This window comes from Primulina tabacum, chromosome 11 (genome assembly GCF_025594145.1).
Source record: "Primulina tabacum isolate GXHZ01 chromosome 11, ASM2559414v2, whole genome shotgun sequence".
NCBI lineage: Eukaryota > Viridiplantae > Streptophyta > Magnoliopsida > Lamiales > Gesneriaceae > Primulina > Primulina tabacum.
In genome coordinates, this window is record NC_134560.1 from 27,363,341 (window position 1) to 27,379,249 (window position 15,909).

Sequence of the window (15,909 nt, forward strand, 5' to 3'; positions counted from 1 at the left end):
TGAGGTCTATGAGTACCCGTATATGGTTTCTTGTTTGGCTGATTGTTATTTTGGTGTTGTTACCTCTTGCGCTACATCTCAAACTCAATGTCCCTCAAAGATTGCTCAGACTGGAATGCATAAGTAATAGCAGTGGCATAGTCCAAAGGACGCATCATCATAACATTATTTTGTAAAGTGGGTCGTAGACCATCCATGAAGTGTCTAAGCTTCTCTGCAGGATCCATCGCAATAAGGGGAACAAAATGACAACCCCTATCAAATTTCTTCACAAACTCAGCAACAGTCGAATCTCCTTGACGGAGGCTCGTAAACTCTTTCTTCAGCGCCCTCTAACATCAGCAGTGAATTAATTCTCGTAGAATATCTCTTTAAATCGTGCCCAAGTAAGATCAGCAATTTCAATACCATGCTTGGCTCCTACCCACCATAAAGAAGCATCATCCCTAAACAGATAAGTGGTACACCTCACACGGTCAGCATCCCCCGTATCCAGATAACGAAAGTGTACCTCGAGTGTACGAATCCAACTCTCAGCAGCAAAGGGATCGGTAGTGCCAGAAAATTCCTTCGGCCCTAGCCTCCGGAACTGCTCATATACATCATGCCGTCGCCTAGATGCTTGCTGTAACTGCTGTAACTACTGCTGCAGCTGCTGTTGCTGTAATTTTTGCTCGAAGAATCGAGCCATCCCCTCCAATGCACGAGTAGCAACATCCCCATTAGGAGGTTGGGGTGCATTACCATTCTGATTCTCTTGTCGGTTCACACTGTTCTCAGCTTGATTCTCAATAACAGGGGCACGTCTAGGAGGCATTTTATCTGAATGTTTCCCAAATTTTATCGTAACCAACATGCATTTAAATCTATGTTTTTTTAATCATGTGACATATCCTAATTCATTTAGCAATTTAAGCATGCAAAGCATATATACGCAAAAATGTAACGTAAACATATTATTCATGTCGTCATGTAGGTAACATCATATTAAATCATATAAAGCATGTAAACTTACAAATTGAGGCTTGATGACTGATCTTTCCAACGCTGATGATGGCACAACCCTTTACAGGACTTTTGCTCTGATACCAACTGAAACGTCTGCTATTCGTTCTCTTAAAAAGAACTAAATTTTTTTAAGGAATCTGCCGAACACTCACTTATACATAAAAATATTTTTATAAAATATTTTGCACCATGTTAAACAATAAACCAACCAACTAGTATTTGAAAATTAAAGGAAATGTCTCGAAGCATAAAATCATCAAATGTTTACCAAACCTAAAAAACAATAAATGTGAAAAGTATCGTCTTCTCAAAAACCACTCATAAGCATAAATAAATAGTCTTGAAAATCTTTAACGAAAATTATAAACTTAAATCATAATTGCGGAAAAGTAGAAGCGTTGATCCTCGGGTTATGTGAACCTTTAGCCCAGTCAGGTCAACCATCAAGACCTCCAGTAACATTAACATCATAATCACCTACATCTGTCACACCTAGTGAGTCTAAAGACTCAACATATTATAATCTTGATAACAAATAATACGTATAAAACCACAAACAACAGCGAAAATACTTTTACGTAAAAATGACATTTCCAAGACCTGCATAACATAAACCTCAACCTTTTCTTTTTCCTTATTTCATAATATAATTCCTTTTATCTTGAGCATAAAATTTTTCCTTTTTTTATTGAATTCAGATCGTTAATTGAGACTTTCCTCATCCTCATAAAGTCGATGGATCCATCTACATGTAACCACTGTAAAGGCCCGTATTTCGTATTCATAATTTTGCGGAATTATAAAAATTTTCCTAAATAAATAATTATCTTGTCCCATAACAGCGGAAGCAAATATTGTTTTCAACCAACAATTTAAAAATAATTCAACGTAAACATCAACTTAAAAATAATTCAACGTATTAAAACTGAGTTTGAATAATAAAAGGTGCATAAATTAAATCATGAGGTCCTCGGGTTTACTACTGCTGTCCCAAGATCGCTCACTGGTCTCCGTCCGCGGTCCCGACCTCATCAATACCTACAACAATCAAGTCTAGTGAGTCTAAAGACTCAACATGTATATATCGTGAATAACAAGTAAATATATCATAAAATCGCATGCAACGTAAAAATAAAGTATCGTAAAGCGTACGGTAAAAATCATATCAAGAATAATTATAACTACGTGCATATCTAAAAATCATACGTAAAAGCTTTGCTCAATAGAGCTCTGTCATAACATATCATAATTTTCTGGTAGAGATAATGTTTCTAAGCTAGTGGCCCATAACATAGCGTAAGCGCCTGATCAGACTAAACCACAGTATACTAGGCGGTAGAGATCAATCACAGCCCTTGGACTGGATGTCCGTACTCATACATAATCATAAACCGGTCGTAAGTCACCGGTCGGAGAGGTCCTCGGTTGTTCCTACCGACTTCAGAACCCATAAGCATAAGGTGGCCACAAGACATATCGCATATATCTCAAAAATAAACATTTTATATTTTTATGCACGTAATATAATTATAACCTTATTTTTTTACCGGATGAGTTGGATCGTTCCCAGGCTTGCTGCGACTTACTACTAATATGTGACACATGAAATAAATCTTAACTTGACAAAATCTTAACAATAGAACCAAAAACGAGACGATTCGGACCAACAACTTGATTTTTAACCATGGTTTCGTACCAACCCGAACCAACATTAAACCGACGTTTAACCATGATTAAAAATACCCCAAACATACTGAAAAATATGCATAATAACTGTAAAACACAAAAATGGGTGAAGGGAATCCAAAAACATAAAACACTCTTTCGAGAGTCATTTTGGCACCTTTCACCGTAAATTCTTGTACGACCTCTAAACTCGACCGAATCACAAACGGCCAAAAACATGACTTTCCTAACTCATTGAGGTACTGTCCAGTCCAAGGCCATGGGCTAAAAGCCAGCCAAGAACTCAAACCAACCTCATGAACCGAACAGCAAGTTTATGTCAAATTACAGCAGGAGCAGCTTGTGTATTTGAGGGGAAATTCTGAAATTTAATGACCAAGGGCTTGAACCACCACCCAAAGACTCTTACCAACATCGTAAGGCATGTCTTAGACCATGGCTAAGGGCTAGAAGCCAACCACAAGCCGAGCCAATACCTAGGACAATGCACAGCTCAAACCGAGAGCACCCAGAAATTTTGTGCTGTAGTATTCGAATGAATTTGTTGTCTTATTTCATTCCGTGGCTGTATGGTCAACCATAGCTCGATCTAGACATGATGGAGTGTTGTATGAACCATGGCTATGGGCTACAAGCCAGCCACATCCCATCCCAACACCTCAAAACCGAAGTTACTCACACAAACCAGAAACAGAATTTTTTTCGATTGATGCTTGTGTTGTTGCTTTAAAAATCTGATGGAACCATGAACCAAGCTTTGAAAGGACACCTTGGTCACGTCCTAGACATGATATGGAAGGGTTCTAACCGTGGCTACAGTCCCTAGGACAGCCATGATTTGAACTCTCACCCTAAACAACCAAATGATAAAACCTTGACTCCAATTCTGCACTTAAGGGAAAAGTTGCTGTCATTTATTTGTTTATGCGTGTATGGGCTTGAACCATTGAACCAAAAACACCCTAACACATTCTAATTCATGCCTAGTAGCAGCCATGTGAGCCTGGAACCAAAGCAACACCCTGTAATCAACAAAACATCTCAAACCGTGAAGTTGGAAACAAAAGAGTTTATAAAAATCTGTACAGATTTTGCTTGGGAAGATTGCTGTAAATTTCGTGATTTAGCTTGATTCAAGGTTATATAATGGTTTAAAAATATCTATAGGACTTGATTGAAGAGAAAATGAACAACATATACATGCCTGGAATTTGTTTTGACAAAAACAAATCAATACGACAATTACGAGCGACGGAGTCGGAGTTGAGAATTCCTTCTTGTTCTTGTGCTGTTATTCTCGATTTTTAGCTGTTGTTCTCTTCTGTAAATTTCGAAATTATGGATGAAGGGCTGCTAGGTAATGAGTATGAAGGTTACAAGGGATGATAAAGGAGTCTTGAAGTGCATTTAGTTGGAGGTTACAAGTGAAGAAGTTTAATGGATATGAATTGTTTTTCCTCCTCTAGTGTTGTTGTTCCTACCCTCTCCTCCTTGCTGCTAATTCACGATTTTTCTTTGATGTTTCCTACTGATTTTTTGAGCATATGAATGTAGGACATGTAGGTAAGGAAGAGGAATGTTAATAATGGTGTTAAAGGGTCCATAATATACATTAAAATGAGAGTTGCAAGTGAAGGAGGTGAAGGGTTTTGAATTGTTTCTTAATCCCCTTATTTCCGTTGGTTTGTTCCTTATTTCCTACTGCATTTACACGGTTTTGTTGTCTAATAGGTTGAGTAGAAATGAGGTATGTTATTGCATTTAAATTTACAACCCATTAGATAATTAAAATGAGAAATGAATACCCCATGAATTGTAATTAGGAATTGTTGGAATGGAGAGTTATCCACCTTTAAATATTTTAAATGTTGGATCCAAAATTATTACTTATTTGCATGGTGTTTTATTGTTTACATCTTGTATGTTAATTGCTTAAGGTTTTAAATACCCATTCTACATTTTAATGAATTTACACCTTAATTTATAATGACCTCTTGCATGGCATTGCATGGATTTAACTTTAAGCATTTAAATACTATGTTTAATTTCTTGAATACTTCATACTTAGATTAATTCATTCTCTCTTGTTTACAAATTTTAATTTAAGCTTTAATTAAATATTGAACCTAAAAGAATTTATTTACCAACTTAGCTCTAATTAATTAAATAAATTCTAAAACATTCTATTTCTTTAAATTAAATTATTCCTTGACTTAAATTAAATTTAGGAATATTTTCTTATTATTAACCTTATTTCTAATCTCCAAACTCCGGCCCGACCTCGCGTATTTATCCTGAAAAGATGAAACTAAACATCTATTTTTTTAAAATAACTAAAACACTTCATATTTTCATAAAAATTCATTTTTAATTTAAATAATATAAATTATGCATGGCTTATACGTAATCTGATTTTCGAGTTCTACAACTCCACCCCCCTTAAATGAATTTCGTCCTCGAAATTAACACTTACCGAATAACTCGGGATAACGACTCCTCATTTCTGGCTCAGGTTCCCACGTAGCTTCTTCCTCCGAATGATTGAGCCATTTGACTTTCACTAGCTTGATCATTTTGTTCCGAAGATTTTTGTCCTGCCTGTCTAAAATTTGCACCGGTCTTTCCTCATAAGACAAGTTCGGAGTGAGCTGCAACGGCTCAAAATTCAAGACATGCGATGGATTCGCCATATACTTCCTCAACATAGAGACATGAAACACGTTGTGTACTCCGGCCAGATTCGGCGGAAGAGCAACACGATAAGCTAATGTCCCAACTCTGTCGAGGATCTCAAATGGTCCAATGAATCTCGGACTGAGCTTTCCTTTCTTTCCGAACCGCATGACACCTTTCATCGGTGCAATCTTCACAAAAACATGGTCACCAACAGCAAAATCTAAATCTCTCCTCCTTTGATCCACATAACTCTTCTGTCTACTCTGAGCAGTCCTCATCCTATCACGAATCTTGACTACTACATCAGCAGCCTGCTGCACAATCTCCGGACCCAACTCTGATCTCTCCCCCACTTCATCCCAATGAATAGGAGATCTACACTTGCGACCGTACAGTGCTTCGTATGGAGCCATACCGATAGACGACTGAAACTGTTGTTATAGGTAAACTCCACCAACGGTAGCTTCGATTCCCAACTCCCAGAGAAATCAAGAACACATGCACGAAGAAGATTCTCCAAAATCTGGATAACTCTCTCGGATTGACCATCTGTCTGTGGATGAAAAGCTGTGCTAAACAACAACTTCGTACCCATAATTGAGTGTAGACTCTTCCAAAATGATGAAGTGAATCTAGGATCTCGGTCAAACACTATAGAAACGGGAATGCCATGAAGTCTAACGATCTCCCGGATATATAACTCTGCATACTGGATCATGGAGAAAGTAGTTTTAATAGGCAAGAAATGAGCTGATTTCGTAAGACGATCAACAATCACCCATATAGCATTCGACCCTCTGACTGACTTCGGCAGACCGACAACGAAGTCCATGGTGACATTCTCCCACTTCCACTCGGGAATAGGAAGAGGCTTGAGCATACCCGCTGGTCTCTGATGTTCCGTTTTCACTAGCTGACACGTCAGACACTCGGAAACAAATCGTCTGATATCCCTCTTCATCCCTGGCCACCAATATAATAACTGCAGGTCTTTGTACATCTTCGTACTCCCAGGATGAATAGAGTACGACGACATATGGGCCTCAGATAAGACATCCTCTCGAATAGAATCGCTGTTTGGAACCCACATTCTGTCCCGATATCTGACAATACCGTCTCTAACTGTGTACAAGATACTGCCCTTGGCTTCATCTCTCTGTCTCCACTTAGCCAATTGCTCATCTGCTAACTGCCCACTGCGAATACGGTCTAAGAGAGAAGACTGGATCGTCAAAGTAGATAGATGAGGAACTCTACCTCGAGGATATATCTCTAAATCAAACCTCTGCATCTCAAACTGAAGAGGTCTCGAAACCACCAAATGAGCCATCCCTGCAACTTTCCTGCTCAACGCGTCCGCAACTACATTAGCTTTGCCAGGATGATAGCTAATGTCACAGTCGTAGTCCTTTACTAGCTCTAACCAACGCCTCTGCCGCATATTCAACTCTTTCTGTGTAAAGAAGTATTTGAGACTTTTGTGGTCGGTGAAGATCTGACACTTCTCTCCGTAGAAATAATGCCTCCAAATCTTCAATGCAAATACTACGGCTGCCAACTCTAGATCATGGGTAGGATAATTCTTCTCATGAGTCTTCAACTGACGAGAAGCATATGCTATCACCTTCCCATGCTGCATCAATACTGCGCCTAACCCGAGTTTCGAAGCATCGGTATACAGAACAAAATCTCCGGGTCCTGAAGGCATGGCCAATACTGGCGCTGAAATAAGAGCTTGCTTCAATGTATCGAAGCTCTTCTGACATTCCTCGCTCCACACATACTTAACATTCTTCTTCGTCAATGATGTGAGTGGAACTGCGATGGAGGAGAATCCTCGAATAAACTTCCGATAGTATCCTGCTAGTCCAAGGAAACTACGGATCTCGGATGCATTTTGAGGCACAACCCAATCTCTGACTGCTGCAACTTTCGCCGGGTCTACCTCGATCCCACTGCTAGAAATGACGTGGCCTAAGAACGCCACTTTCTCTAACCAGAACTCGCATTTGCTGAACTTCGCGAATAGTTTGTGCTTTTGTAAGGTCTGCAGTACTGTGGTCAGATGTCTGCTGTGATCCTCTTGATTCTTTGAGTAGATGAGAATATCATCTATGAATACTATCACGAACTGATCAAGATATGGCTGGAATACGTGATTCATGAGATCCATGAAGATCGCTGGCGCATTTGTCAAACCGAACGGCATCACAAGAAACTCGAAGTGGCCATAACGAGTCCTGAAAGCAGTCTTGAGAACGTCGGCGTCTTTCACTCTCAGCTGATGATAACCAGAACCCAGATCAATCTTGGAGAATACCGAAGCTCCCTCCAATTGATCAAATAAATCCTCTATCCTCGGGAGTGGGTATTTGTTCTTCACTGTAACGTTGTTCAACTCCCGGTAATCAATGCAGAGCCTCATAGAACCATCCTTTTTCTTCACACACAATACCGGTGCGCCCCATGGAGAAAAGCTCGGGCGAATGAACTCCTTGTCAAGAAGTTCCTGAATCTGTTTCTTGAGTTCTGCCATCTCCGTCGATGCTAATCTGTACGGCGCCTTTGAGATCGGTGCCGTACCGGGCATAAGCTCAATAGAAAATTCCACCTCTCGTACAGGTGGTAATCCAAAGACGTCATCAGGAAAAACGTCTAGAAAATCCCGGACAACTGGAACATCGGATGCTGACTGTTTGGGCGTCTCGGGAACGGATACAAGAGTAACTAAAAATGCTCGGCACCCTCTACGAATGAGCTTCCTAGCCTGGAAACAAGATATCATACGCGGTAAATTAAAATACCTGTCTGGCTCGAATAAGAATTGTTCCATCCCCGACGGTCGGACAAGAACAGATCTCTGTTGGAAGTCAATCAAAACTCTGTTCCTCAATAGCCAGTCCATCCCTAGAATGATATCAAATTCTGGCATCGGCAGAACGATAAGATCCGCATACACAAGATTACCAGTTCAAGGTCTATATCTCGGATCACAGTAGTGGCTGTCATCTCCTCTCCAGAAGGCAATGTTACAGAATACGCTATCTTGAGAGAATTTGCAAAGGTTTCTGAAATGAACGAATGAGTAGCCCCTGAATCTATCAGGGCTTTCGTAGCTGAACCGGCTATAATGATTCTCCCTGAAAGATTGGAATATTATGCTAAACCCAATAGTTTTACAAGAATTATGCTTATAGACATGCAAAAAGGTCAAAGTTCTTCTAACCTACGTTCCCGTAAATAACACTGATTAGAGCATGCAATCCTATCATAAATTCTAATTTTAAAATATTAACCCAAAACATTAAACTTCAAATACAACTTAAGGATTTATGATACCTGTCATGAGCATCGTCTCCGGGTTAGTCTCCGCAGCATGGAGAGCAAAAACTCTGCCTTGGGTAGGCAGATTCTTCTGTGGGCAATTCTTCAATATGTGGTCAGTACTACCACATTTGTAGCACTTTCCCGAACCATACATACATGGCCCAGCATGACGACGTGAGCACCTGGCACAGACTGGATACTCCACTGTCCTCGGGACTGCTCGTCCCTGCGGTTGCTGCTGCGGCCCTCTGTTCTTGGGTGGACCGTGGAAAGGTCTCTTATTCTGATGCTGTGACTAAGGAGGACGGTGTGGTGCCTGAAATGGTCATTTTCCAAGGCGATCGCGCTCAATATCATTCTGGTCTTGCTCTGCCACTAGAGCTCTGGAAACAGCAACATCATAGGTAGTAGGGCCAGCCACCCTAACATCACGGCGTATGATCGGCCGTAGACCATTCAGAAAATGCCTCAATTTAGCTCCAGCATCATTAGCAATTAGGGGTACAAAGTGACATCCCCTCTCGAACTTACGGATGAACTCCGTAACAGTCAAGTCTCCCTGCCTCAGGGTCATGAACTCCGTGGTCAACCTCGAACGCACCTCCTCAGTAAAATATTTAGAATAGAATACCTTTGTGAAGTGCTCCCAGCTCAAAGTAGTCAAATCCAAAGCCACTAATGCTCCTTCCCACCATAGGCGAGCGTCTCCTCCGAATAGATAGGTCGCACATCGAACCCTATCTCCATCTTCAAGCCCCATAAACTCGAAAATAACCTCAAGGGACTTAATCCAACCCTCGGCTGCCATAGGATCGGATGTCCCTAAGAATTCCTTTGGTCGCATCTTCATGAACCGCTCATAGATAGCCTCCGGTCCCGGCTGTCTGGCTCCCATTGCATTGTTCCCCGCAAACTGTGCGAAGAACTGAGTCATCCCAGCTAGCATCTGGGCATTCATGTCTGGTGGAGGGGGTGGTGGTAGATCTCTCTCCTCGTTCTCCCTTTGTCTCTGATCCTCACCGCCCTCATGACGGCGCTCATCATCACCTCTCGGGCGTCCAACACGGCGTCTAGGAGGCATGTTGTTCCATAAATATAACCTATACGTAACCAACATGCATAATTCCACTATTTCTTTACATTTAAATAAATAATGCATAATCGTAATCTTGACGTAAAATATTTCATGCAATCATGACAAAAAAAATTTTTCATGCTTTAAAATAAATGCGTAATCGTAAGACTTACAGACCGAAGACGTGACTTCATGAGCTTCTCGAGAGCAGTAGTAGTACAACCCTTTACAAGATCATAGGCTCTGATACCAACTGTAAAGGCCCGTATTTCGTATTCATAATTTTGCGGAATTATAAAAATTTTTCTAAATAAATAATTATCTTGTCTCATAACAGCGGAAGCAAATATTGTTTTCAACCAACAATTTAAAAATAATTCAACGTAAACATCAACTTAAAAATAATCCAACGTATTAAAACTGAGTTTGAATAATAAAAGGTGCATAAATTAAATCATGAGGTCCTCGGGTTTACTACTGCTGTCCCAAGATCGTTCACTGGTCTCCGTCCGCGGTCCCGACCTCATCAATACCTACAACAATCAAGTCTAGTGAGTCTAAAGACTCAACATGTATATATCGTGAATAACAAGTAAATATATCATAAAATCGCATGCAACGTAAAAATAAAGTATCGTAAAGCGTACGGTAAAAATCATATCAAGAATAATTATAACTACGTGCATATCTAAAAATCATACGTAAAAGCTTTGCTCAATAGAGCTCTGTCATAACATATCATAATTTTCTGGTAGAGATAATGTTTCTAAGTTAGTGGCCCATAACATAGCGTAAGCGCCTGATCAGACTAAACCACAGTATACTGGGCGGTAGAGATCAATCACAGCCCTTGGACTGGATGTCCGTACTCATACATAATCATAAACCGGTCGTAAGTCACCGGGCGGAGAGGTCCTTGGTTGTTCCTACCGACTTCCAAACCCATAAGCATAAGGTGGCCACAAGACATATCGCATATATCTCAAAAATAAACATTTTATATTTTTATGCACGTAATATAATTATAACCTTATTTTTTTACCGGATGTGTTGGATCGTTCCCAGGCTTTCTGCGACTTACTACTAATATGTGACACATGAAATAAATCTTAACTTGACAAAATCTTAACAATAGAACCAAAAACGAGACGATTCGGACCAACAACTTGATTTTTAACCATGGCTTCGTACCAACCCGAACCAACATTAAACCGACGTTTAACCATGATTAAAAATACCCCAAACATACTGAAAAATATGCATAATAACTGTAAAACACAAAAATGGGTGAAGGGAATCCAAAAACATAAAACACTCTTTCGAGAGTCATTTTGGCACCTTTCACCGTAAATTCTCGTACGACCTCTAAACTCGACCGAATCACAAACGGCCAAAAACATGACTTTCCTAACTCATTGAGGTACTGTCCAGTCCAAGGCCATTGGCTAAAAGCCAGCCAAGAACTCAAACCAACCTCATGAACCGAACAGCAAGTTGCTGTCAAATTACAGCAGGAGCAGCTTGTGTATTTGAGGGGAAATTCTGAAATTTAATGACCAAGGGCTTGAACCACCACCCAAAGACTCTTACCAACATCGTAAGGCATGTCTTAGACCATGGCTAAGGGCTAGAAGCCAACCACAAGTCGAGCCAATACCTAGGACAATGCACAGCTCAAACCGAGAGCACCCAGAAATTTTGTGCTGTAGTATTCGAATGAATTTGTTGTCTTATTTCATTCCAGTGGCTGTATGGTCAACCATAGCTAGATCTAGACATGATGGAGTGTTGTATGAACCATGGCTATGGGCTACAAGCCAGCCACATCCCATCCCAACACCTCAAAACCGAAGTTACTCACACAAACCAGAAACAGAATTTTTTTCGATTGATGCTTGTGTTGTTGCTTTAAAAATCTGATGGAACCATGAACCAAGCTTTGAAAGGACACCTTGGTCACGTCCTAGACATGATATGGAAGGGTTCTAACCGTGGCTACAGTCCCTAGGACAGCCATGATTTGAACTCTCACCCTAAACAACCAAATGATAAAACCTTGACTCCAATTCTGCACTTAAGGGAAAAGTTGCTGTCATTTATTTGTTTATGCGTGTATGGGCTTGAACCATTGAACCAAAAACACCCTAACACATTCTAATTCATGCCTAGTAGCAGCCATGTGAGCCTGGAACCAAAGCAACACCCTGTAATCAACAAAACATCTCAAACCGTGAAGTTGGAAACAAAAGAGTTTATAAAAATCTGTACAGATTTTGCTTGGGAAGATTGCTGTAAATTTCGTGATTTAGCTTGATTCATGGTTATATAATGGTTTAAAAATATCTATAGAACTTGATTGAAGAGAAAATGAACAACATATACATGTCTGGAATTTGTTTTGACAAAAACAAATCAATACGACAATTACGAGCGACGGAGTCGGAGTTGAGAATTCCTTCTTGTTCTTGTGCTGTTATTCTCGATTTTTAGCTGCTGTTCTCTTCTGTAAATTTCGAAATTATGGATGAAGGGCTGCTAGGTAATGAGTATGAAGGTTACAAGGGATGATAAAGGAGTCTTGAAGTGCATTTAGTTGGAGGTTACAAGTGAAGAAGTTTAATGGATATGAATTGTTTTTCCTCCTCTAGTGTTGTTGTTCCTACCCTCTCCTCCTTGCTGCTAATTCACGATTTTTCTCAGATGTTTCCTACTGATTTTTTGAGCATATGAATGTAGGACATGTAGGTAAGGAAGAGGAATGTTAATAATGGTGTTAAAGGATCCATAATATACATTAAAATGAGAGTTACAAGTGAAGGAGGTGAAGGGTTTTGAATTGTTTCTTAATCCCCTTATTTCCGTTGGTTTGTTCCTTATTTCCTACTGCATTTACACGGTTTTGTTGTCTAATAGGTTGAATAGAAATGAGGTATGTTATTGCATTTAAATTTACTACCCATTAGATAATTAAAATGAGAAATGAATACCCCATGAATTGTAATTAGGAATTGTTGGAATGGAGAGTTATCCACCTTTAAATATTTTAAATGTTGGATCCAAAATTATTACTTATTTGCATGGTGTTTTATTGTTTACTTCTTGTATCTTAATTGCTTAAGGTTTTAAATACCCATTCTACATTTTAATGAATTTACACCTTAATTTATAATGACCTCTTGCATGGCATTGCATGGATTTAACTTTAAGCATTTAAATACTATGTTTAATTTCTTGAATACTTCATACTTAGATTAATTCATTCTCTCTTGTTTACAAATTTTAATTTAAGCTTTAATTAAATATTGAACCTAAAAGAATTTATTTACCAACTTAGCTCTAATTAATTAAATAAATTCTAAAACATTCTATTTCTTTAAATTAAATTATTCCTTGACTTAAATTAAATTTAGGAATATTTTCTTATTATTAACCTTATTTCTAATCTCCAAACTCCGGCCCGACCTCGCGTATTTATCCTGAAAAGATGAAACTAAACATCTATTTTTTTAAAATAACTAAAACACTTCATATTTTCATAAAAATTCATTTTTAATTTAAATAATATAAATTATGCATGGCTTATGCGTAATCTGATTTTCGGGTTCTACAACCACAGTAAGCGGCGGAGACAACAACAACACTCTCACCGGTCAACTGGGCCTTGGCACATCCTCATCGAATGTAAATACGACATGCACTGTAACATACCGTACTTTTAAACTATTTAAAATTTGCGGAAAAATAAAAATTTTCTTAAATACAAAATAAACTTTCAAATTTGCAATAAAATAACTTGCTCGTCTAAAAAAATTTGCAATAAAACAACCAAAACCAAGTTTGCCAAAAGTAATAATCGTTTAAACATCATAAACCACTTCATGAAATTAGAGCATTAAAAATCGTCATGCATAAAATCTTAAAACATGGGTGTTCCTCGGGTTTGGCCTCCTGCGCAGTCCAAGCCGGCTCACTGGTCCCCACCCCTCGTCTCCTCAAAGTCGCCCTCACCTGCATCGATCAAGTCTAGTGAGTCTAAAGACTCAACACGTATAAATTGGATGTAACAAATAACAAGTAATAAAACCACATGCATCTTTAAAGTAGAGCGTACATACTTGAAACTTGAACGTAATAGCATAAACATACTTGAAACTTGAATGTAGTAGCATAAACATAGACGTGACATCATCATTAAACTTTTAGCAAACATTCTTACTTCATACGTACTTGAACATACATAAACTTCATCATTTTGCGTAGAGATATGTTTCAAACCAAATGACCCATACATAAATGTGCCTGATCAGACTAAACCACAGTACTGGGCTGACAAGGAAAATCCATTGCCACATACATGAGATCTCCGATCATGCTTTACCGAGTGGATTGGTCCCTGGTCATGATTTACCGCTTTCCAATCTTGATCTAAAACCGGTCATGCTTTACCAGGGTGGAGAGGTCCTCGGCCACGTTCACTGACTTCCAAACTCGTTCATAATTTGGTCACAAGACATTTAGCATACCTCAAAAACTTAAAAGATTTTCTTTTGCACGTCGAACATACTTACTTGGCGTTGAAGGATTCGTTGGATCTCGCTTGGGGCCACTACTGCACGTACTGACATGAGTTCAAACCCTTATCTTTCATAGGTTAGACGTAGGTACTCGTGCTCACCACCGAAGTAAATAAATAGCTTATGACATTCTACATCACTCGGGACTTGACCTCGTTTAATCATCTTACTAAACCATGACATAAAACCCCAAACCAAATCCTATGTTTCATATTCATAACCACAAAACAAATACTATATTTTATATTCATATAAAAAAATAAAAAAATAAATTTTTTTAAAAAGGGGTACATGGACCCGTGTAAGGGTCTGGGTACATGCTGGAAATTCGCATTTTGAAGGAAAAAGGGCACGGACCCCATGTACGGGTCCGGCTTCGAGTCTGTGTAGGTGCTGGAATCGTGAACAAACGGAATTCTCTACACTTGTGACTTAATCCTACCTCAAGACCCATTCCTAGGATGCTAAGGCATTGATTAAACTCAATCAAACACCCCAAAACACCTATGCATCACAAACAACAGGTTTTTTTAAAAAATAATTTAATTTTTAAAATTAATTTCAAAAATAAGTTAAAAAAAAGATTTGCAACAATACCTCAATCCGTGCTTACGAAGCACGGACGCTGCTCACGTGGAGCAGTGTCCGTGCTTCTTAAGCACGGATGCTCCATGTCCGCACCCTGTGAGCGACGGAATATTTTAGCGACGAAATATATAAAAAAACCGTCGCTAAATTTGAATCGGCGACGGTTCAAAAACCGTAGCTAAAATTGAATCAGAGACGGTTCATAAACCGTCGCTAACTTGACCGACGGTTTAAAAACCTTCGCTATGCCGAAATTTATCTCACATACAACGGCATGCATATATAATAGTATCAACAACGTGCACATGTACGTCGCAGTTAATCTTGAACTTTCAATGGCTTGCATCTTTGCAGCGTACAATGTGCGCTGCGGAAAGAGAATTTGCGCTGCGAAAAGCCATTTTTCTTGTAGTGAAGACATAGAAAAAAACAGACAAGAAATTCATCAAGAAATAATTTTTTCATGGCTTATCAACCAAAAGAGGCTGCGCATATGATGATGTCAATCTTGAAATGATCATGGAACCAAAATTGGTGCTTCCTGGGACTGTGGAGAAGTTGTAAGACTAGGATATCTCAATTGAATGTTGTTTATTTTCCTCAACATCATTCTGTGGTCGAATGTCATGTACAAGATGCTGTGGACCAACATTAAGCAAATTTGTAAAACTGTGTATGTTCGACCAAGACGGAGTCTGACAATCCTGCTGACCAAACAAACCAAAGTCAGCCATCTCTGAAAAATTTATTTCTTGATGAATTTATTGTTTGTTTTTTTCTCTGTCTTCACTACAACAAAAATGACTTTTCGCAGCGCGCAAATTCTCTTTCCGCAGCGCACATTGTACGCTGCAAAGATGCAAGCCGTTCAAAGTTCAAGATTATCCGCGGCGAACATATGCACGCTGTTGATACTATTATCCGCAGCGTGCATATGCACGCCGTTAATACAATTATCCGCAACGTGCAATGTAC